The sequence below is a fragment of the Gadus macrocephalus genome, chromosome 19, assembly GCF_031168955.1.
Source record: "Gadus macrocephalus chromosome 19, ASM3116895v1".
NCBI classification, from domain to species: domain Eukaryota; kingdom Metazoa; phylum Chordata; class Actinopteri; order Gadiformes; family Gadidae; genus Gadus; species Gadus macrocephalus.
Genome location: NC_082400.1, coordinates 7,830,026 through 7,853,826, shown reverse-complemented (window position 1 = coordinate 7,853,826; position 23,801 = coordinate 7,830,026). Strand labels below are relative to the sequence as shown.

Genomic DNA, 23,801 nt, shown 5'->3' with positions numbered 1-23,801 from the left:
CACACACTCACGAGTCACGTGCATAACATTATTGATTATGTTGAGCCACGCGTGTGTGAAGGTTTAGCCGCTGGTGAAGGGCACCATGGTGGCACCGCTAGAGTGGATCTTGGCAAAATACATTGTGATAGGTTGGCTTCCCAACATCTTTACTCCTTCACCATCCATTACAACAATACTTAGGACTGCAGTTGTCTGTACATAGAGACAACAGACACTTCGTATGTGAGTAATCTCGCCATGGCAACCATCCAAGACATTGTGTGTAAGGACCGGGGAGGATCTAACATTGTTATCTGTGGATGTGGATGTGTGAGAGGACGCAAGCGCTAGGTTAGAACGTAAATCACAGACACAGACACACAGACCCACACACACACACACACACACACACACACACACACACAAAAACACAAACACACACACAAAAGGCTTAATGTGAAAACAGCGTAATGAGGCAAAAAATAAATACTGCATATCCCCACATATCTGGAGCAGTACAGGACTAAGCCGTGCTGAAAAGAAAAATCTCTTTCATTTTTTTTAATTAAGGAAATATGCTTAAAATGTGCCAAAAATGAGGGGGTGAATGGACTTTGTTTTCCCCTCTGTCTGAGTTATGTGATGCTCTAGATGTGAGAATATTTTCAATCATTTCCATCAAAGTTTAACAATGTTCACCTCGTGAAACTGTTTCCGTGTCTAGCTTTTCAGGACAACCCCAGTCTGCCACCCTCATATGTGTTGCATTGAAAGAGGTTGCACACACACGCACATACTCACACACTCACATACACATACGCATGCCACGAACCACACACCCACACACCCACACAAACACACATACTAGACTCATACACCAAATCTCACACTTATGCCACACGTTTGAATGCCACCTCATTTCCAACTCTCTCTCGCGCTCTCTCTCTCTCTCTCTCTCTCGCTCTCTCTCCCTCCATCACTCTGGTTGCGTTGTTCACCTCTCTCGCCCCCTCCTCCTCTGTCTCTCACCCTTTGCTATCACTCAGAGTTCAGTGTTAGGTTCTCGCTCTGCTCTCCGCACCAGACTGATTTTCGTTCCCACATGTTGTTTGTTTAACTCCCATTGTTTTTTCGTCTGAACGCCGTGGAAACCAAACATGTCAAACTCATACGGAGCGGAAAGGTTTTTACGTAACTATTTATATTATTGTCATGTTGTGATTGTTACAATTATTTGCAGGTGTGGTGGCAGATATGCAAGCGCACACACACACACACACACACACACACACTCAAAGGAACATTCACACCGCACACATACACACCTCACACACACACACACACACACACACACACACACACACACACACACACACACACACACACACACACACACACACACACATTGATAACTGCACACACAGAAACACACACACATACATGCACAATTGCGTTGAATACACACTGTTGCATACCAGATAATTTCTACATCCTGAACGAAACCCTTGTCTCGTTCAGAAACAATTCAAGACTATTAAAAATCACCCTTGAGAGGGAACAATAGAATATGGAGAAGAAAATAGAGGAGAATATAACATTCAGTGTACTGATGACATATTGGAGCGAGAGAAGAGCAATGAGTAGGAGTGAATAAAAGAGGAGAGGAGGCACGATTCTGACATGGAGAATGAGTGGAAAACAAGAAGAGAGGAAAATAGATAGATCGACACTGCGAGTGAGAGAAGAGAGAGAGAGAGAGAGAGAGACAGACAGACAGACAGACAGACAGACAGACAGACAGACAGACAGACAGACAGACAGACAGACAGACAGACAGACAGACAGACAGACAGACAGACAGACAGAGAGATACAGAGAAAGATAGACAGAGATAAATAGAGAGAGAGAGAGACAGAGACAGAGAGACAGACAGAGAAAGAGAGATACAGAGAAAGAAAGAAAGAGACCGACATAGAGAGGGAGATACAGGGAGAGGGAGAGGGAGAGAGAGACACAGAGACATATAGAGAGAGAGATACAGGGAGAGGGAGAGGGAGGGAGGGAGAGAGAAAAATACAGAGAGATATGGAGAGAGAGCGAGACAGATCCCTCTCTCTCTCCCCATTAACGTGGTAGCAGCAGTAGCTGAAGCTCTGGAGGAGTTAGTGAACATCAAGTCCCCAGGGGCAGCTTTGTGGAGTGTGGTAATCTTCTGGTTAATTCCCACTCACACCCAAACAAGTCATCAGAGAAGTTACCAACAGACTAATCTGGGATCCCGCGGTCCCACTACATTACAGCGAGAACTCCTGAAGGGGAGACGTGACAGAGCAGGGCCGGAATTTTTAAAGCTGGAAGGGGCGGAGTTACTCCCTGTTTCCTGTTTCCTGTTTCGCAGGAGATATTCTACCGAAGAAAACTAATTTGGCGAGTGGATGAGGCTTTCAGAAGGGGATCATTCAGAATAAGTGTATTTCTTCAACCTTTACAGACACCTTTTCACAGTTTATTTACTGGTCACCCAGATCTCTCAGCGTTCAGACTCCAGATATTACTAAATCTAATCCATAATCCGAGTTATGAGCCTCCAACAAACAGACCGCTATGAACCAAAGTCCTCAAACTCACCCTGACGTCGCTGTCGAAGTTTGATCTCAAAAGAACTCACAATATGTTTTACCAATGAAAACATTACGTTCATTTAGAGAGGATTTAAAGAGGATACATGCATCAACTGCTCCCCCCGCGACCCGACCCCGGATAAGCGGACGAAAATGAGATGAGACATGCATCAGCTTACAACAGAACTTTCTTTTTGCTGTTTGGGCCCCAGCAATGTTCTTTGGTTCTATAGCATGGCCGTGCAGTGTGACCCCGGCTCCTGTTGTCTCTGGGCAGTAGCGTAGTACAACAAGGTAGTTGATAGCCGTCCATTTCATATCAATTCACTGGAAAGAGAGATCGGGGGGGCTAACATAATTCTCTGTAACGTGGGAATATAGCCTGTATAAAACCTGTAACGCATCGTACATTGAGCCTATGGGTGTGTTCGAAACCACCTACTTGCTTACTGCTTACTACCTACTCAATACTTGGCTTACTTCTCGAATCCTTAAATAATGATTGAGTAATCCATGTTGAGTAATCGACGTTCGGAAGACCGTTCTTACTTAACCACCTCAGATGACGTGAATCAAATGACGTGTCAATAACCTACCGGCCGGGCGCCGTTAATAAATATTATAAATAAATATATAAACGTCACATTTAACGTCACAGTACATCTTCAACCAAAGGATTTGCGGTGATATGTTAAAAACAATTATTAAACAATTATTAAAAGCTCTGCTGCTGCGGCTCCCCGTTTAGCGCCATTGCTTCCACTGTTCTTTTGAATAGACGCAGTGCATTCTGGGGCGGTTGAGTACGTCTAGTAAGCTAGCGATGCTTACACAAAATCTTTCCGGAAGTAGAAGACATTCGGATACTACTCGCTTACCTAAAACTCGCTTACTACGTTCTGCATACTCAATTTGACGTCATAGTTAGTAAGAGTAGTAAGCAAGTACGCGGTTTCGAACACACCCACATGTTATTCCTTTGAGTGAAATCAATGTTTCGGAGCTCGGACGTTGCCTCTCATCTTTGATACTGACATCATTATGTCTGTCATGGTGACATGGTGACATGGTAAACTCATCTACGTAGGCCTGACTCTTTCCCCATCGTCTGAAGGTGACATGGTCGCTCGTGGGCTTATATATATACATATATATGCATATATATATAAATATATGTGTGTGTTTATATAACTGTTTATCTCTCCTGGTCGCCTTTGTTTATTCCCAGTGTTTTTGCATAAGGGGGGGAAATGAAACGAAAATAAATGCCTGAGCGCCGCGTAGACAGCGGAGCACCAGATGGGCCCAGCATGGTGCGGAGTGAATGGAACTCCGGCGCTGAACAGGCCGCTGCCACTATAATCAACATGCTTGTAATTGCAAAGCGTAACCAGTCGAAGAGTCGGCTAAACACTGTGATTGCGCGCGTCGGTCTAAGTTTGGTGTTTACTATAATGATGGAGTAATTGTTGTGGATTCGCTGGGATTCTTTGTGTTGTCTTTTCGGCCGCTGCCTCAGGAACACTTTTAAAAGGCGATAAAATGTATGTTTCTTTTGTTCTCTTCTGTCTTCTGGGTCTCTGCAGTGTGACGTGTGTGTGTGTGTGTGTGTGTGTGTGTGTGTGTGTGTGTGTGTGTGTGTGTGTGTGTGTGTGTGTGTATTCGTGTGTGTGTGTGTGTGTGTGTGTGTGTGTGTATTCGTGTGTGTAAGTTTGTGTTTGTGTGTGTAAGTTTGTGTTTGTGCATGAATGCGTGCTAGTGTGTGTGTTTGTGAGTTACATATCTTTACGCACACACAAACAAGCAAGCGTTATTCATCTAATGACTTAACACTCACCTTATCACTGACCCCAGGTCAGTAACCTAACCCCAAGACCAGCCCTAAACTAACCCTAAAACTAAACCCTTGACACCTAACCCCGGGTCCATTATGTTAGGTGTGTTTCAGAAGGCTTTTCAACGCGGCAACACATCATGTTCAGGGGGCAGAGCAGTGAAATGACTCCCTGTGAAACACTGGATCCAATCCACAGTTTGAATTCCACTGCTTCAAAGCATGTAGTTGCCTGGCAACACTAGAACTGTAATCCAGCTCCCTTGCATCCATTTTGGTGGCTGCGTGCGTGTGTAGTTGTGTGTGTGTGTGTGTGTGTGTGTGTGTGTGTGTGTGTGTGTGTGTGTGTGTGTGTGTGTGTGTGTGTGTGTGTGTGTGTGAATAGCCAGCCTTGGCATAGAAGTTCACGGCAACACAGTTTTCCTGTTAATGTCATGAAATGTATACATATTTAAATATACTTTCCAACGTTGTCTTGGAGTGGCACCCAGTTATGTGTTGAATTATAGATACGAGCACGCTCTATCTCACGCAGTAATTTGAATGGCCACTCTATTATAATTATTTGTATTAATAAGTGTTCGTTTTAGCGTGTGTGTTTGAGCGTGCATCCATTTGTGTGTTTGTCGGTTAAGCTGCTCGCACGCCACCGCGCGGCAACCGCCCTGACAACCGCCTTGCTGCCGCAGGGTTCAGGGGGCCGGGCGTTTTTAAAAGCGGCTGCTGCTGCTGCCGCCGCCCAAAGTTTCAACACGGGGGAAAGCTGAGCGGGAGGGCAAAACCTGTGCGCGTTCACGTGGGCGGCAACCGCGTCCTGGTCCAACAGCCGCGGCTGTAACCGCCTCCCCTCCGCCGCCCTTCCCTCATTGGAATGAAGGGAGGCGGCGCGTTGCCGCACGGCGGTGTGAAACCAGCTTTAGTGTGTGTGTTTGCGTGTGTGAGGTGGCGACAGTGGCCTTAACATGATATCCATTCCTTATCTGCACCTATATTGCATTCTCCACACATCCCTTTATCGGACCCTACCCCCCCCCACACACACACACACACACACACACACACACACACACACACACACACACACACACACACACACACACACACACACACACACACACACACACACACACACAGCACCCCATTCTTTAGACAAACACCCCCTGTGTTGGGGATGAAATTAAAATGAAAGTAAGTTGCTCTGAAGTCGTGCCAACTGAATCCCTAGTGGACCCCACAGTCAACAAACACCACAGATCAACATTTGCCAACAGGGTTGTGCGTGTGTGTGTGTGTGTGTGTGTGTTTGTGAGTGTGTGTCTGTGTGTGTGTGTTTGTGAGTGTGTGTCTGCGAGAGCATGCGTGTGTCCAAATGTGTGTCTGCTTGCATATGTGTCTATGAGTGCTTTGTGTGTGGGTGTTTTTATATGTGTATGTGTGTGTATATGTGTGTGTGTGTGCGTGTGTTGTTTTCTAGTGCAATAATCATGAGTGTGGGTTTATAAAACGTCCTCACTGTCAAAGGTTTCCTTTAATTTGCTCTGCTCTAGCTACAGCACCCTGCTGACTGTCTGCCATATTGCGCTCATCCACATTTGATCACATTTGGGTTATTATTTTAAAGGTTATGACTCACAGAGAGTACACTTTACAAATCTTCCCTCGCTCACGCAAACCAAATATTATTTCCTTCCGTAACTCGGGATGTTCTTCAAATGAAGAGAGAGGGTTCGCTCCGGTGCAGGGCTACACCCAAATGCAATGCCTAAATTACAGAGACTAAATCAAATATGCAGGAGCAGCTCATTAAAAGATAACATCTTCCTCAAGTCTTCATGCCGTGTATCCGGGGGAACCTGGAATTACATACCTGAAATTAATTTAACTGAACCCGGGATAAATATTCAAATTAAACATTACACAGTAACCACCCAATCCTCATTGTGTTTATACAGTCAAATCTGTCCGGGTCTCACATATTACAATCATATATACATAACATGCCGCCGCCATATAAGTTGGCCTCATGGTTATCATTTAAAGTTTTCTTGAAACAAATTTTGTCCTTTGTCTGAAAACCCAGACCCCCCCTTCAAACCCCAATCCCCTCTTCTCTGACATTATTCTATGGGACAGCAGCGATGTACATCTGTCCAATAGCAGCTTAGGCAAATTACTTACAATCACAGACTCATTAAAAGAACGGAAAAACAACACGATAAGATCTTTGTCCGAAAAATGCCTTTGGTTTGGCCTGTGTTTCTTTCTTTTCTGATAAACTATTAAATATATACTCTTTTATATACTTCTATGATTAGATCACTGCTTCATATGTGTAACGGACTGGTCAACTTCAGTCAACTCCGTTTCCGCCAAAAAGTTACATCATTGATGCCATTTTCCCAACTCAGAGCAATGGAGGACGCAGATTCCAGAAGAAAGACCTCCTTGGTTTAACTTTTCCTTGTTTTGGGGTTAATACTGACGACTGGGAGTTTCTCACAAGACGCGTACGAAGCAGAACTCTTGATACAGGAGAATAACAGAGCGTGACGGTTCTCCTTTAACTCTCAAGTTCAGATGACTTGAGAATGAAAAACAATTTTCTTTTCGGTCCGTGGAACGATCAGTTTCGGTCACAGTTCCACTAACTACTTCACATATTGGAGCTGTTTCCGTGCCGGGCGGGGGGGGGCAGGAGTGCATGTGGGGGTCAGAACTCATCAAAAAATGTGCAAATGTGTCCGTGGAACGCATTGTTCCTCCCAGACTCTCCCCTTGTCAGCGCACAACAACTCTGCGCTGTGGTCTCTGCCTCCCCAGTCAGTCACATCTCACCGTTACAGAAGTGTCGGAGCCGTCTTATGTGTCAGTCTGGCGAGAAAAGGCAGTCAGACCGATTTGGTCATGGCCGATTCGACATGTGCAATCGGCTGAAAAGAACACAGACGGCTTGTAAAGATCACCGACGGCTTTGACGTTGGCCGATCGCACGGCACACACAATACAGACTCAGGTCACCGTTGGTTGGTGTGTAAGGGCCATTAAGGGGCCCACACACCACCCAGACTCAAACCAACGGCCAGCTGCCCACTATCCTACCACTATGGAGTGGTAGGCCCGTTCAAAAAAGAAGTTGCATTGAAACACACCGCGAAGACTATTGCGACAAGCGTGTACGTTCAGACTTTGCAAGTTGGATCGGACCAGACACCGTCCACGCAGTTCCAAAAGCTTCCAACACAGTTGAACACACCGAACAGATTTGTTCCCCAACTCGTCCGAGTCTCCCCAAACGTTTCAGATGGCCAACGGCTGTGCCAGTGTGTTCCACGCTTTACTCCCTGCGCGTCGGGAATGCTTAGTAGCAGTCATTCACCTTCCTTCCCCCCACTCTGCTCCTCATTGACTCCAATCCGCAAGGGACATCTGCCGTCAGTGTTCACTCCCACGCAGACTCACCTATGCTGTACCAACGTGCAGAATTGCCTTTGAGTGTTATTTAGATGCACAGCAGACATGCAAATATGGCACTGAAACGCACAGACGGACACGTTAGGGAATTCAAGCGTACTCACACACTCTTGACTAAACATGAGTATACACACACACACACACAAACATTCAAGTATCCATGCGTACATACATTCATAGATAGACCTACATTCAGGCCTACATTCATACATACATACATACATACAGGCAAGCATACATACAGACATACATACATACATGTTAACACAAAATTAAGCACATGCTTTCACCACACACACACACACACACACACACACACACACACACACACACACACACACACACACACACACACACACACACACACACACACACACACACTCATGTGCAAAAATAAAAAATTAAATCACAGATGCACCTGCAACTATTTGAATAGTCAACTCGTAAACTTCTACCTAACTCCACAAAGGTCTCTCCAAGGCGCCTCCGTCAGCCCCCCACCATTTCCCCATTGCTTTGCTTCATGCAAAACGACCTCGCAGTGATACCATTCAAGAGTCAACACAACCCAACCGCAATGAGGCCTTGTCCACCGAGCGGCCATCTTGGCTCCATCTCGCTTCTCTAAGCATGAGCAGGCGGGCAAGAGGAACTGAATGCGGGATCCCTCATTGAGTTCCTCAACCACCCACCTGGCGGCTAGGTGGATGGGGCCCCATAACGGAGGAGAAATGCATTGACGATGCAGTGCTAACCTGGCAGTAAAGGATCTGTCTCATACCGGTGTAGTAAAACAAAAAAGGCATTTGTCTTTGCACCCCACTGTAAAGACAGGGCTGTGGTAACAGGGGGGAGGGGGGAGGGCAGTGGCTAGACTGTTCGACTCCCAGCCCCTGAAAAAAATCGAAAAGGTTCTGGGTTCGATTCTCCGACCCCCAGTGCCTGCAGCCCTCCTTGTGGTCTTCCTAGCATCGGTGGACTAACCAGTTCACCCCCCCCCAATCACACATCCCACCCTACCTGTTTCCTATCGCCTAGTGTTTCGCTGTTCACTGTGAATCGCCCCGGATGAAAGAATCTCATAAATAGTTATGGCCGTTCAACCCCCACCGCCACCTCCTCCTCCTCCTCCCTTCCCAGAATTCCCTTCTCCATTTCAGGAACCAGCCCAATAAAAGGAAGAGCCTTGCAGACAGCTGAGCCGACCGCACGATCGCTGTGTCCGAATGCTCTTATTATCGTAGTGTCCGTATCGCGTTTCAGCGGGATGCCTCGTAGCATCACAGCCCCGACATACTTCAGGGGATAACTCTTTTAGAAGCGGGCTGTTAACACTTATTCTGTTTGTTTGAGTCGAAGACTTTAAAAGAAGTATGGCCTTTAGCGTGACTTCAACCGTTGGTTTACACAATTCGTTTTTTTAAGGTGTCCTGTTTCCCTTCCTGAAGTGCCTTGTCGTTCTGGTTAGCACTCGTAGCTTGAACACGTCGGTGTGCCTCCGACTATTTCCTCCTCGCCGCACGCACGTCTGAGCTATTGAACAAGTCTTCCGCAGACGTTATCGAAGAATTAAGGAGCCTTTGAAGCAAGGGCCCTCTCAAGATGTTTGTCGTCCTTCTGGGATCTCCCGTAAGACACTGCTGAGGAAATGCTTCCCTCTTAGGTTCAGTGGCGACTGGTCATTAGGGGCAAGTGGGGCTCGGCCCACTCTAACAAGAAAAAAATAAAAGGAAATGAAAATGTAAAAAAATAAAAAAAAATAGAAATTATTATATATATATATATATATATATAAAAAATGATCTCCCCAAAAAGTACTGTAAAATAACAAGTTTGGCGCTTTTATTAAATTTTTAGTCGACCCTGGCTTGCTTCTTCCTGCTGAGTTCGTCCTGACTCTAGGGGAAAGGTGATCAGCTATTTTCCACTATTAAAGTATCTATATGATATGTAGGCCTAATAATAATCATAGTTTAACATAAAATGTAAGGTTAATCTCTACCATACAGTGAAGTCAAACGGTGCCTCCATGGCAAGGTACCAAGCATACTGTGATGGAAGAATGTAATTGGTGACAACATTCACACGCGTTGTTATAGTGCTGAGAAGGTGTGTTTTTGAGTCAGTTGTGATCGCCGATGTCTTGCTTTCTTGTACTTTTGCCTCTGTAGTCTGTTTTGATGCTTGTCATTGTAGTTCTTTGCATAACCTGACCTTCTTTTCTCATATTACTATTCAGATGTAAAGCCGTTCCACCGAATTCAACAACCGTAGAAACAGAGGAAAGGACACAAAATTATCGAGACCAATCTCATGGGCCCTTACGAACCGGTGAAACGGATAAATCTGATGAATTTAACCACGGGTCGAACCAATGATGGAAGTCTTCAACAGCAGATGAAACAGGACATGAAACAGTACATTTGTTACGAATGAGATCAATCTTATTTTTGATTTCTGTTGCCTACTGTAAAACCGAAGAGATCAGTCGGAGTCAATTGCGAATCCGATAAAGTTGGATGGAAGCCAATGAGTTGGATGACACCTAGGATAATCCCTCAAACAACAAATCTATGAACAAGATATGCATTGAAGTAGAAACATCTATTTCCCTGTGATATCAAAGATGTTTTTCCACTTTGATTTTGCTACCGTTTCTGGCAATGTGATGTTTATAATGAAAGACCAGTTCAAATAGGATTTCTGTCATTGTTTTATATATATGATCTAGATTGTCTGCGGTATTTCATTCACAGCGCTACACATGTGACACTTGATATGAAATGGCTGGAGATAAAATATAGGCCTTCCTAGAACTTCAAAGGAATTTAAAGGGATACGCAGAGGTATATGAAAATTTGCCTGTTTTACCCAGATTGAGACGATTTGTTTAATCCCAAATTCATCATTGTGCGTCAAGAAGGGGAATTCCCCGGGTTAGCATTTGCTTTCGACAGCCGCATCTATTGATTTGCAGAGTTATAGTATCCTTGCTCTATCTTACTTGAAACAAACATCAGCAGGATTCGAACAGTGGTGCAGTGGTGGATAGCACTCTGGAGACCACTGTTGGATAGCACTCTGGAGACCAGGGTTCAATTCCGGTTCAATTCCTGTTTAATGTATGTTAATTAACTGAAGGGTAAGTCTAGTAGGTCTAGTAAGTCTATAAAGTTTGTAATGATATTTCTATTGAACTGATTGATATAGCCTCAAATTGATCTCAACCTCCGTGGGGAAGTGGAGAGAGCAGTTGGCTGACACTCCTGAGACCGGGGTTCAAGTCCAACGAATGCTCTCTAGTGTTTTTTTCTATATCATGTGAGTTGTAAAGTATAGTCTAACCGCCATCAACAAAATCGTCAAATCATCAAAACTCAGACGCAGGTTTGAGTCCAAGCTCACAGGGATTAAGAATTTGCTCATTCTTTCTTGCTGAGCCTAGATTCTGTTCACCGCTTAGACCCGGGGTTTAAGTCCCCTGATGGAGTAAGTACCTTAATGGACACCTCTTATTTCTAGACTGTGTAAATTGTAAAGTCAAGTATAACCTCCAAAACATCCTGATCTGTGTCTTGGTGGTGTGGCGGTAAGGGCTGTGGGTTAACACTCTGCAGGTGCAGGTTCGAGTCCCCGCACGAACGGCTAATAAGATTGTTGAGCTTTCAGACAATATGTAGGTTCAGGTTCCCAGCGCTGAACCAGGGTTCAAGAGGTACCTTAATGGATACATCTTATTTCTCTATCATGTGAATGGTAAAGTCAAGTATAACCTCCAAACATGATCTGGTAAGTGTCTTGGTGGTGCAGCGGTCAGGGCTGTTGGTTAAAGCTCTGTAGACTCAGGTTTGAGTCCCCGCACCCGCGGCTAATAAGTATGATGAGCTTTCAGACACTATGTAGGTTCAGGTATCCTGCTCAGAACCAGGGTTCAAGAGGTACCGAAATGGATACATCTTATTTCTCTATAATGTGAATGGTAAAGGGGGGGTGTTAGGACTAAAAGGGTCTTGCTACTTTTTTGAACATTAATTTAGTTACTCTGTGACTGCCTCCCCCCCCCCTCCCCCCCTATATATAGATCTATAGTTTTTAACTTTCTTTTATATAGTTTTTATCTTTCTATCTTTTTTTTTTAATTTCTTTCTATAGATCTTTCTTAGAAAGATCTATAGAAAGATGTGTTGTTTTTTATTCGTCGTCATGAAAAAAAAAAAAGGGGTAACACTGTCGTTTTTTATTGGTCGTCATGAAAAAAAACATAAGGGGTAACACTGTTGTTTTTTATTGGTCATCATGAAAAAAAACATAAGGGGTAACACTGTTGTTTTTTATTGGTCGTCATGAAAAAAAACATAAGGGGTAACACTGTTGTTTTATATTCGTCGTCATGAAAAAAAACATAAGGGGTAACACTGTCGTTTTTTATTGGTCATCATGAAAAAAAACATAAGGGGCAACACTGTTGTTTTTTATTGGTCATCATGAAAAAAAACATAAGGGGTAACACTGTTGTTTTTTATTGGTCGTCATCAAAAAAAACGTAAAGGGTAACACTGTTGTTTTTTATTGGTCGTCATGAAAAAAACATAAGGGGTAACACTGTCGTTTTTTATTGGTCATCATGAAAAAAAACATAAGGGGCAACACTGTTGTTTTTTATTGGTCATCATGAAAAAAAACATAAGGGGTAACACTGTTGTTTTTTATTGGTCGTCATCAAAAAAAACGTAAAGGGTAACACTGTTGTTTTTTATTGGTCGTCATCAAAAAAAACATAAGGGGTAACACTGTCGTTTTTTATTGGTCATCATGAAATAAAACAAGGGAATTAATAGAAATACACACATACATTTTAATGTCATGTATATCCTGTTTAATGATGATTGACTAATGTGTTTTGTCATCTCGTCAGTGGTGCAGTGGTGTGCACTCTGCCTATCCCCCTGGAGACCGGGGTTCAAGTCCGGGTGATGTCTTCTGTTGGAAGACTCTTATCTCTATTTCATGCGAATTATAAAGTCAAATATAACCTTTGTGATGAATTTATCCGGTGTCTTGATGGTGCATTGTTAAGTTCGGAGGTTATTGCTCTAAACCGCTCATGTTCACATCCCTGCAAAAACGTTGACAGGGGTGCCACTGTCGTTATGTATTGGTCAACATGGAAAAAACTTGAGGGGTAACTGTCGTTTTTTATCGGCCGTCATGAATTAAATATAATGGGTAACACTGTCGATATTTATCAAATAAAACATAGGGGGTAACACTGTTGTTTTTTATTGGTCGTCATGAAAAAAAACATAAGGGGTAACACTGTTGTTTTATATTCGTCGTCATGAAAAAAAACATAAGGGGTAACACTGTCGTTTTTTATTGGTCGTCATGAAAAAAAACATAAGGGGTAACACTGTTGTTTTATATTCGTCGTCATGAAAAAAAACATAAGGGGTAACACTGTCGTTTTTTATTGGTCGTCATGAAAAAAAACATAAGGGGTAACACTGTTGTTTTTTATTGGTCGTCATGAAAAAAAACATAAGGGGTAACACTGTCGTTTTTTATTGGTCGTCATGAAATAAAACATAGGGGGTAACACTGTTGTTTTTTATTGGTCGTCATGAAAAAAAACATAAGGGGTAACACTGTTTTTTATATTCGTCGTCATGAAAAAAAACATAAGGGGTAACACTGTCGTTTTTTATTGGTCGTCATGAAAAAAAACATAAGGGGTAACACTGTTGTTTTTTATTGGTTGTCATGAAAAAAAACATAAGGGGTAACACTGTCGTTTTTTATTGGTTGTCATGAAAAAAAACATAAGGGGTAACACTGTCGTTTTTTATTGGTCGTCATGAAAAAAAACATAAGGGGTAACACTGTTGTTTTTTATTGGTCGTCATGAAAAAAATAAATAAGGGGTAACACTGTTGTTTTTTATTGGTCGTCATGAAAAAAATAAATAAGGGGTAACACTGTCGTATTTTATTGGTCGTCATGAAAAAAAACATAAGGGGTAACACTGTCGTTTTTTATTGGTCGTCATGAAAAAAAACATAAGGGGTAACACTGTCGTTTTTTATTGGTCGTCATGAAAAAAAACATAAGGGGTAACACTGTCGTTTTTTATTGGTCGTCATGAAAAAAACCATAAGGGGTAACACTGTCGTTTTATATTGGTCGTCATGAAAAAAAACATAAGGGGTAACACTGTCGTTTTATATTGGTTGTCATGAAAAAAAACATAAGGGGTAACACTGTCGTTTTTTATTGGTCGTCATGAAAAAAAACATAAGGGGTAACATAACACTGTTGTTTTTTAATGGTCGTCATGAAAAAAAACATAAGGGGTAACACTGTCGTTTTATATTGGTCGTCATGAAAAAAAACATAAGGGGTAACACTGTCGTTTTTTATTGGTCGTCATGAAGAAAAACATAAGGGGTATCACTGTCGTTTTATATTGGTCGTCATGAAAAAAAACATAAGGGGTAACACTGTCGTTTTTTATTGGTCGTCATGAAAAAAAACATAAGGGGTAACACTGTCGTTTTTTATTGGTCGTCATGAAAAAAAACATAAGGGGTAACACTGTCGTTTTTTATTGGTCGTCATGAAAAAAGACATAAGGGGTAACACTGTCGTTTTTTATTGGTCGTCATGAAAAAAACCATAAGGGTTAACACTGTCGTTTTTTATTGGTCGTCATGAAAAAAAACATAAGGGGTAACACTGTCGTTTTTTATTGGTCGTCATGAAAAAAAACATAAGGGGTAACACTAGTTTTTTATTGGTGGTCATGAAAAAAAACATAAGGGGTAACACTGTCGTTTTTTATTGGTCGTCATGAAAAAAAACATAAGGGGTAACACTGTTGTTTTTTATTGGTCGTCATGAAAAAAAAAAATAAGGGGTAACACTGTCGTTTTTTATTGGTCGTCATGAAAAAAAACATAAGGGGTAACACTGTCGTTTTTTATTGGTCGTCATGAAAAAAAACATAAGGGTTAACACTGTCGTTTTTTATTGGTCGTCATGAAAAAAAACATAAGGGGTAACATAACACTGTCGTTTTTTATTGGTCGTCATGAAAAAAAACATAAGGGGTAACACTGTCGTTTTTTATTGGTCGTCATGAAAAAAAACATGAGGGGTAACACTGTCGTTTTTTATTGGTCGTCATGAAAAAAAACATAAGGGGTAACACTGTCGTTTTTTATTGGTCGTCATGAAAAAAAACATAAGGGGTAACACTGTTGTTTTTTATTGGTCGTCATGAAAAAAATAAATAAGGGGTAACACTGTCGTATTTTATTGGTCGTCATGAAAAAAAACATAAGGGGTAACACTGTCGTTTTTTATTGGTCGTCATGAAAAAAAACATAAGGGGTAACACTGTCGTTTTTTATTGGTCGTCATGAAAAAAAACATAAGGGGTAACACTGTCGTTTTTTATTGGTCGTCATGAAAAAAACCATAAGGGGTAACACTGTCGTTTTATATTGGTCGTCATGAAAAAAAACATAAGGGGTAACACTGTCGTTTTATATTGGTTGTCATGAAAAAAAACATAAGGGGTAACACTGTCGTTTTTTATTGGTCGTCATGAAAAAAAACATAAGGGGTAACATAACACTGTTGTTTTTTAATGGTCGTCATGAAAAAAAACATAAGGGGTAACACTGTCGTTTTATATTGGTCGTCATGAAAAAAAACATAAGGGGTAACACTGTCGTTTTTTATTGGTCGTCATGAAAAAAAACATAAGGGGTATCACTGTCGTTTTATATTGGTCGTCATGAAAAAAAACATAAGGGGTAACACTGTCGTTTTTTATTGGTCGTCATGAAAAAAAACATAAGGGGTAACACTGTCGTTTTTTATTGGTCGTCATGAAAAAAAACATAAGGGGTAACACTGTCGTTTTTTATTGGTCGTCATGAAAAAAAACATAAGGGTTAACACTGTCGTTTTTTATTGGTCGTCATGAAAAAAAACATAAGGGGTAACACTGTCGTTTTTTATTGGTCGTCATGAAAAAAAACATAAGGGGTAACACTGTCGTTTTTTATTGGTCGTCATGAAAAAAAACATAAGGGGTAACACTGTCGTTTTATATTGGTCGTCATGAAAAAAAACATAAGGGGTATCACTGTCGTTTTATATTGGTCGTCATGAAAAAAAACATAAGGGGTAACACTGTCGTTTTTTATTGGTCGTCATGAAAAAAAACATAAGGGGTAACACTGTCGTTTTTTATTGGTCGTCATGAAAAAAAACATAAGGGGTAACACTGTCGTTTTTTATTGGTCGTCATGAAAAAAGACATAAGGGGTAACACTGTCGTTTTTTATTGGTCGTCATGAAAAAAACCATAAGGGTTAACACTGTCGTTTTTTATTGGTCGTCATGAAAAAAAACATAAGGGGTAACACTGTCGTTTTTTATTGGTCGTCATGAAAAAAAACATAAGGGGTAACACTAGTTTTTTATTGGTGGTCATGAAAAAAAACATAAGGGGTAACACTGTCGTTTTTTATTGGTCGTCATGAAAAAAAACATAAGGGGTAACACTGTTGTTTTTTATTGGTCGTCATGAAAAAAAAAAATAAGGGGTAACACTGTCGTTTTTTATTGGTCGTCATGAAAAAAAACATAAGGGGTAACACTGTCGTTTTTTATTGGTCGTCATGAAAAAAAACATAAGGGTTAACACTGTCGTTTTTTATTGGTCGTCATGAAAAAAAACATAAGGGGTAACATAACACTGTCGTTTTTTATTGGTCGTCATGAAAAAAAACATAAGGGGTAACACTGTCGTTTTTTATTGGTCGTCATGAAAAAAAACATGAGGGGTAACACTGTCGTTTTTTATTGGTCGTCATGAAAAAAAACATAAGGGGTAACACTGTCGTTTTTTATTGGTCGTCATGAAAAAAAACATAAGGGGTAACACTGTTGTTTTTTATTGGTCGTCATGAAAAAAATAAATAAGGGGTAACACTGTCGTATTTTATTGGTCGTCATGAAAAAAAACATAAGGGGTAACATTGTCGTTTTTTATTGGTCGTCATGAAAAAAAACATAAGGGGTAACACTGTCGTTTTTTATTGGTCGTCATGAAAAAAAACATAAGGGGTAACACTGTCGTTTTTTATTGGTCGTCATGAAAAAAACCATAAGGGGTAACACTGTCGTTTTATATTGGTCGTCATGAAAAAAAACATAAGGGGTAACACTGTCGTTTTATATTGGTTGTCATGAAAAAAAACATAAGGGGTAACACTGTCGTTTTTTATTGGTCGTCATGAAAAAAAACATAAGGGGTAACATAACACTGTTGTTTTTTAATGGTCGTCATGAAAAAAAACATAAGGGGTAACACTGTCGTTTTATATTGGTCGTCATGAAAAAAAACATAAGGGGTAACACTGTCGTTTTTTATTGGTCGTCATGAAAAAAAACATAAGGGGTATCACTGTCGTTTTATATTGGTCGTCATGAAAAAAAACATAAGGGGTAACACTGTCGTTTTTTATTGGTCGTCATGAAAAAAAACATAAGGGGTAACACTGTCGTTTTTTATTGGTCGTCATGAAAAAAAACATAAGGGGTAACACTGTCGTTTTTTATTGGTCGTCATGAAAAAAAACATAAGGGTTAACACTGTCGTTTTTTATTGGTCGTCATGAAAAAAAACATAAGGGGTAACACTGTCGTTTTTTATTGGTCGTCATGAAAAAAAACATAAGGGGTAACACTGTCGTTTTTTATTGGTCGTCATGAAAAAAAACATAAGGGGTAACACTGTCGTTTTATATTGGTCGTCATGAAAAAAAACATAAGGGGTAACACTGTCTTATTTTATTGGTCGTCATGAAAAAAAACATAAGGGGTAACACTGTCGTTTTTTTATTGGTCGTCATGAAAAAAAACATAAGGGGTAACACTGTCGTTTTTTATTGGTCGTCATGAAAAAAAACATAAGGGGTAACACTGTCGTTTTTTATTGGTCGTCATGAAAAAAAACATAAGGGTTAACAGTGTCGTTTTTTATTGGTCGTCATGAAAAAAAACATAAGGGGTAACACTGTCGTTTTTTATTGGTCGTCATGAAAAAAAACATAAAGGGTAACACTGTCGTTTTTTATTGGTCGTCATGAAAAAAAACATAAGGGGTAACACTGTCGTTTTATATTGGTCGTCATGAAAAAAAACATACGGGGTAACACTGTCGTTTTTTATTGGTCGTCATGAAAAAAAACATAAGGGGTAACACTGTCGTTTTTTATTGGTCGTCATGAAAAAAAACATAAGGGGTAACACTGTCGTTTTTTATTGGTCGTCATGAAGAAAAACATAAGGGGTAACACTGTCGTTTTTTATTCGTCGTCATGAAAAAAAACATAAGGGGTAACACTGTCGTTTTATATTCGTCGTCATGAAAAAAAACATAGGGGGTAACACTGTTGTTTTTTATTGGTCGTCAGAAATAATTTAGTCACAGAGTAACTAAATTAATGTTCAAAAAAGTAGCAAGACCCTTTTAGTCCTAACACCCCCCCCAACCCCTCTGAAGGTGGGGGATGGGGGGGTTCTGCCACGTAACTAACCGTTAACCAACAGCCCTGACCGCTTCACCACTAAGACACTTCCCAGAGCATGTTTGGAGGTTATACTTGACTTTACCATTCACATGATAGAGAAATAAGATGTAACCATTACGTTACCTCTTGAACACTGGTTCTGAGAAGGGCACCTGAACCTACATAGTGTCTGAAAGCTCATCAATCTTATTAGCCGTGCGTGCGGGGACTCAAACCTGAGTCTACAGAACGTTAACCATCAGCCCTGACCGCTGCACCACCAAGACACTTACCAGATCATGTTTGGAGGTTATACTTGACTTTACCATTCACATGATAGAGAAATAAGATGTATCCATTACGGTACCTCTTGAACCCTGGTTCTGAGCAAGGCACCTGAACCTACATAGTGTCTAAACGCTCATCATTCTTATTAGCCGTGCGTGCGGGGACTCAAACCTGAGTCTACAGAGCGTTAACCAACAGCTCTGACCGCTGCACCACCAAGACACTTTTCAGACCATGTTTGGAGGTTATACTTGACTTTACCATTCACATGATAGAGAAATAAGATGTATCCATTAAGGTACCTCTTGAACCCTGTTTCAGCGCTGGGAACCTGAACCTACATAGTGTCTGAAAGCTCATCATTCTTATTAGCCGTTCGTGCGGGGACTCGAACCTGCACCTGCAGAGTGTTAACCCACAGCCCTTACCGCCACACCACCAAGACACAGATCAGGATGTTTTGGAGGTTGTACTTGACTTTACAATTCACACGGTCTAGAAATAAGAGGTGTCCATTAAGGTACTTACTCCATCAGGGGACTTAAACCCTGGGTCTAAGTGGTGAACAGAATCGAGTTTTGATGATTTGACGATTTTGTTGATGGCGGTTAGACTTTACTTTACAACTCACATGATATAGAAAAAAACACTAGAGAGCATTAGTTGAAATTGAACCCCGGTGACAGGAGTGTCAGCCAACTGCTCTCTCCACTTCCCCACGGAGGTTGCGATCAATTTGTGGTCGGAGGCTATATCAATCAGTTCGATAGAAATATCCTTAAACTTTATAGACTTAATAGACCTACTAGACAGATCTATATCTATAGTCACAACTGACTAACCTTTAGTCAATTAACATACATTAAACAGGAATTGAACAGGAATTGAACCCTGGTCTCCAGAGTGCTATCCAACAGTGCTCTCCACTGCACCACTGTTCAAATCCTGCCGATGTTTGTTTCAAGTAAGATAGAGCAAGGATACTATAACTCTGCAAATCAAAAGATGCGGCTGTCGAAAGCAAAAGCTAACCCGGGGAATTCCCCTTCTTGACGCACCATGATGAATTTGGGATTAAACAAATTGTCTCAATCTGGGTAAAACATGCAAATTTTCATATACCTCTGCGTATCCCTTTAAATTCCTTTGAAGGTCTAGGAAGGCCTATATTTTATCTCCAGCCATTTCATATCAAGTGTCACATGTGTAGCGCTGTGAATGAAATACCGCAGACAATCTAGATCATATATATAAAACAATGAAAGAAATCCTAATAGAACTGGTCTTTCATTATAAACATCACATCGCCCAGAAACGGTAGAAAAATCAAAGTGGAAAAATATCTTTGGGAAATAAATGTTTCTACTTCAATGCATATCTTGTTGATTTGTGGTTTGAGGGATTATCCTAGGTGTCATCCAACTCATTGGCTTCCATCCAACTTTATCGGATTCGCAATTGACTCCGACTGATCTCTTCAGTTTTAAAGTAGGCAACCGAAATCTAAAATAAGATTGATCTCATTCGTAACAAATGTACTGTTTCATGTCCTGTTTCATCTGCTGTTGAAGACTTCCATCATTGGTTCGACCCGTGGTTAAATTCATCAGACTTATCCGTTTCACCGGTTCGTCAGGGCCCATGAGATTGGTCTCGATGTTGTGTCCTTTCCTCTGTTTCTATGGTTGTTGAATTCGGCGGAACGGTAATGTAACGACGATAATGGAATGGTAATGTCGATAATGTTGTGTCCTTTCCTCTGTTTCTACGGTTGTTGAATTCGGCGGAACGGCTTTACATCTGAATAGTAATATGAGAAAAGAAGGTCAGGTTATGCAAAGGACTACAATGACGAGCATCAAAACAGACTACAGAGGCAAAAGTACAAGAAAGCAAGACATCGGCGATCACAACTGACTCAAAAACACACCTTCTCCGCACTATAACAACGCGTGTGAATGTTGTCACCAATTAAATTTTTCCATCACAGTATGCTTTGTACCTTGCCATGGAGGCACCATTTGACTTCACTGTTCTAAGTAGGCATTACATCAAATGAAAAAAGAGCTGACTATTGAAAAGATACGTTTAAAATAAGAATTGGATTTTTGACATATGTAAGGTTACAACATCGAAAATTCATACTTGTATACATATTTTATCATTGTCGATTCTTGGAATATCCCCTTACTTTAGAAAGACATGCCTGTCCTCAGAAAATGGTGGTGCACAGTACTGCTTGAGAACTTCCACCTGGATGGGTATGTTTTTGTTTATTTCAAATATGAATATATACCTCAACGCCAATATTAACAAAATATGTCTAATTCCTACAATCATTTCTCTTTATTTATACAGGGACGGCAGAAGGTTCCCACACTTCATGGAGGAGGCCAAACAAATGGCGGCTGAACTACCTCCAACAGTCTTCAGACTGAAGTGAAAAAGAGAAGTGAATGACGTTTCCAATGACAGAATACAAATAATATATTGTATAGGCTTAATATTGATTTGACTGTTTGATTATTTTGACAGTGAGTTGGAGCTGATGGCAGTCAGCATGAAGAAGCTATATCTTTAAGATTCTGTAGATTATTTGTTAAATAAATTGTGAGGAAACTTTGGTGTGGTTATTCGTCAATGTATATTTATATCAAATTATGATGGTATACTTTACAAAATAATAAATTTGATTGACATGTCATAATATTGTTTTATTCTAATTTTTTGGTCTAATAGGTTTAATAACGCAAAGAAAAAATCCTGAGGTATTTGTCTTAATAACGTTAAACCTTTTTTAAGCTCTAAAAATGGTTACTAACGTGTCGAAATATTCTTTATTTCTATGTTATGTTAATTCAAGCGATAAATAATTTATTTGTCTATAAAAAAATTAATCGGAGGTAACTTCCGTCCAGCCACAGTACTTCCGTCCCGCCTGGGTGTTCTGTCACGCCAGGGTGTTGTTCTCCGGGGCTGCAGCTGGATACTATTGGTTGTTCTCCGCTGGACCCTACTCAAAGATCCCGCACGGATGAGCCCCTTCCCACCTGCAGGACTTCATTATTCCGTTTCGTCCTCCTCGACCCCTCCGTCCATCAACACCGTGTCTTCTTTCAATCCCCCTTTATCCATATCCAAAGCCGAAACTCATTGCAAACATTTTGTTCATCCGTTTGTCCGAGGAAATACAACACCAGCAACTCTCACGACCAGTGGCGGTGGGTCAATAGGGGGCGCTAGGGCGCCGCCCCTCCGTGAAATATTCACTTGAATATATCTGCCAACTATTAATAAACTATTATCATTACGAAATAAAATCAACAAAAATAAATAGCGTTTATCCTCGATTAATTGTGTGACATGCTTGTCACTGCCAGCAACCATTTAAATGCGTCTGAACGTCAATGTTTGGGCTGGGTTAGTTATTGGTCATTCAAAATAAAGCCCTGCTCCTCCAAGTCAGGAGCGCCGGCCACGGTGAAGTCAATGTAAGCTCGCTAACTTTTTGCTGTCTATCAAGCAGAGACAGCTTTTCATTGCCGCAAGAAAATTCGCCCTCGGGTCGCACCAGTGTGCGCCCCAGGCCAATTGGTATCGCTTTTCTTTTTTGTTATCACCACATGATTGGACAATTCAGCGAATCAATCAAATAGGCTACCTCCCTCAGCAGCATTCGCGCAACACAACTACATGTAGAGAGGAGATAGACCGCTAACTAGCAGAGAGTTGTAAGCACTTTCTACCCTTTTCAGTGGAGGAATTGGACTCCCCAAGCAATGTTATAATTGAAAGGAGCAAGTAAGTTACATATTAATTTAGTCTTTCGGCCTGCATATAAACAAAATGAAGCAACTGTCCCATATTTCTAACTGCATTTGAAGTAGACATTGAGGGTGCACTCACACTAGGCCATCTGGCCGTGGTCGTTTTCACACCTAACCGTGCTCAACTGGCCCCATTGTTCTCTGGCCTGCACTCACGTGACACTAGGCCGTCTGGCCGTGGCCGTTGGCCGTCGCAACTGTGGCTTCTTCTTCCTTTAATTTCCGGCAGGCTGTATGCCTTTGCGGCACATTGCTGCCATCCAAAGGACAAAAAATAAAAACAAAAACAAAATTCCAAACCGCAATCAGTCCATTTATATTTGTCGAGTGGCCGCCATAAATTCCAGCACAGCTTTTACAATCCCACGCTGGTCCTCGATGGGACCCAGACGGCTCCTCAGAGTAACGGGTGTTGTGCCCACTGCTGCATACAGCCGTTCCCTCTCTAGAGCGAGTGCTGCACACTCCATCAGGACATGTTCCACTGTTTGGTTTTTGCCACACTCCCCACACAGTCCATCCTCATGTTTCCCAATTTTGTGTAAGTCCCATGCTAGTCCACAATGCCCCAACCTCAGTCTGGTCATCATGACTGTATGCGTCCCTTCTTTTCCCTAACTCTCCCGCCTGCTCAATCCTGTGCATCAGGGTAAGAAGCTCCACCATGAGGTCCGACCTGGCTCCAAGCCCTCCCTCCTTCAAGGTCATCAGCACTGATGCAGAGTCAGAGCATATCACCACTGGGCCTGGCCTCACCTCCTCCACCCACTGCATAGCCCAGATTATTGCAAGCAGCTCTGTGGTATAAACTGAAACCCCCTCAGACAGTCGCTTATACCTGCTCACATCCAAATCTGGGATGCAAAAAGCAAACCCAGACTTCCCAGTTCTTGGGTCTTGGGCCCCATCAGTGTAAATTTGAATGTACTGCCCCCAAGTGTTATTTAGCCTTTCCTTTACAATGCCCCCAAATGTTGCAGTTCTCTCATACGCTAAAACACTCAGATCTATCTCTGGCACTGGTAGAAACCATGGTGGTATTGCTGGCCAGTGAACTATAGGGGCCACCCCCTCCTCCCCAAACGTTATCCTCCCCATCTCCTCATTAACTTTAAAAATGAAACACTCCCTTTTCACTCTTGCTCCTGCCCACTCCCATGCACATTTCCAAAGCCAGATGCCCCACATTCTC

The 23,801-nt window shown here is 41.4% G+C and overlaps 1 long non-coding RNA gene across 1 annotated transcript; it reads left to right on the top strand.

Moving 5' to 3' along the window:
• Positions 1 to 20,926: 20,926 nt before the first annotated feature.
• Positions 20,927 to 22,901, top strand: LOC132447459 (uncharacterized). The gene is made up of 2 exons (XR_009523081.1): positions 20,927 to 21,043; positions 21,141 to 22,901. It is a non-coding gene; the product is annotated as an uncharacterized LOC132447459 (long non-coding RNA).
• The last annotated feature ends 900 nt before the right edge of the window (positions 22,902 to 23,801 follow it).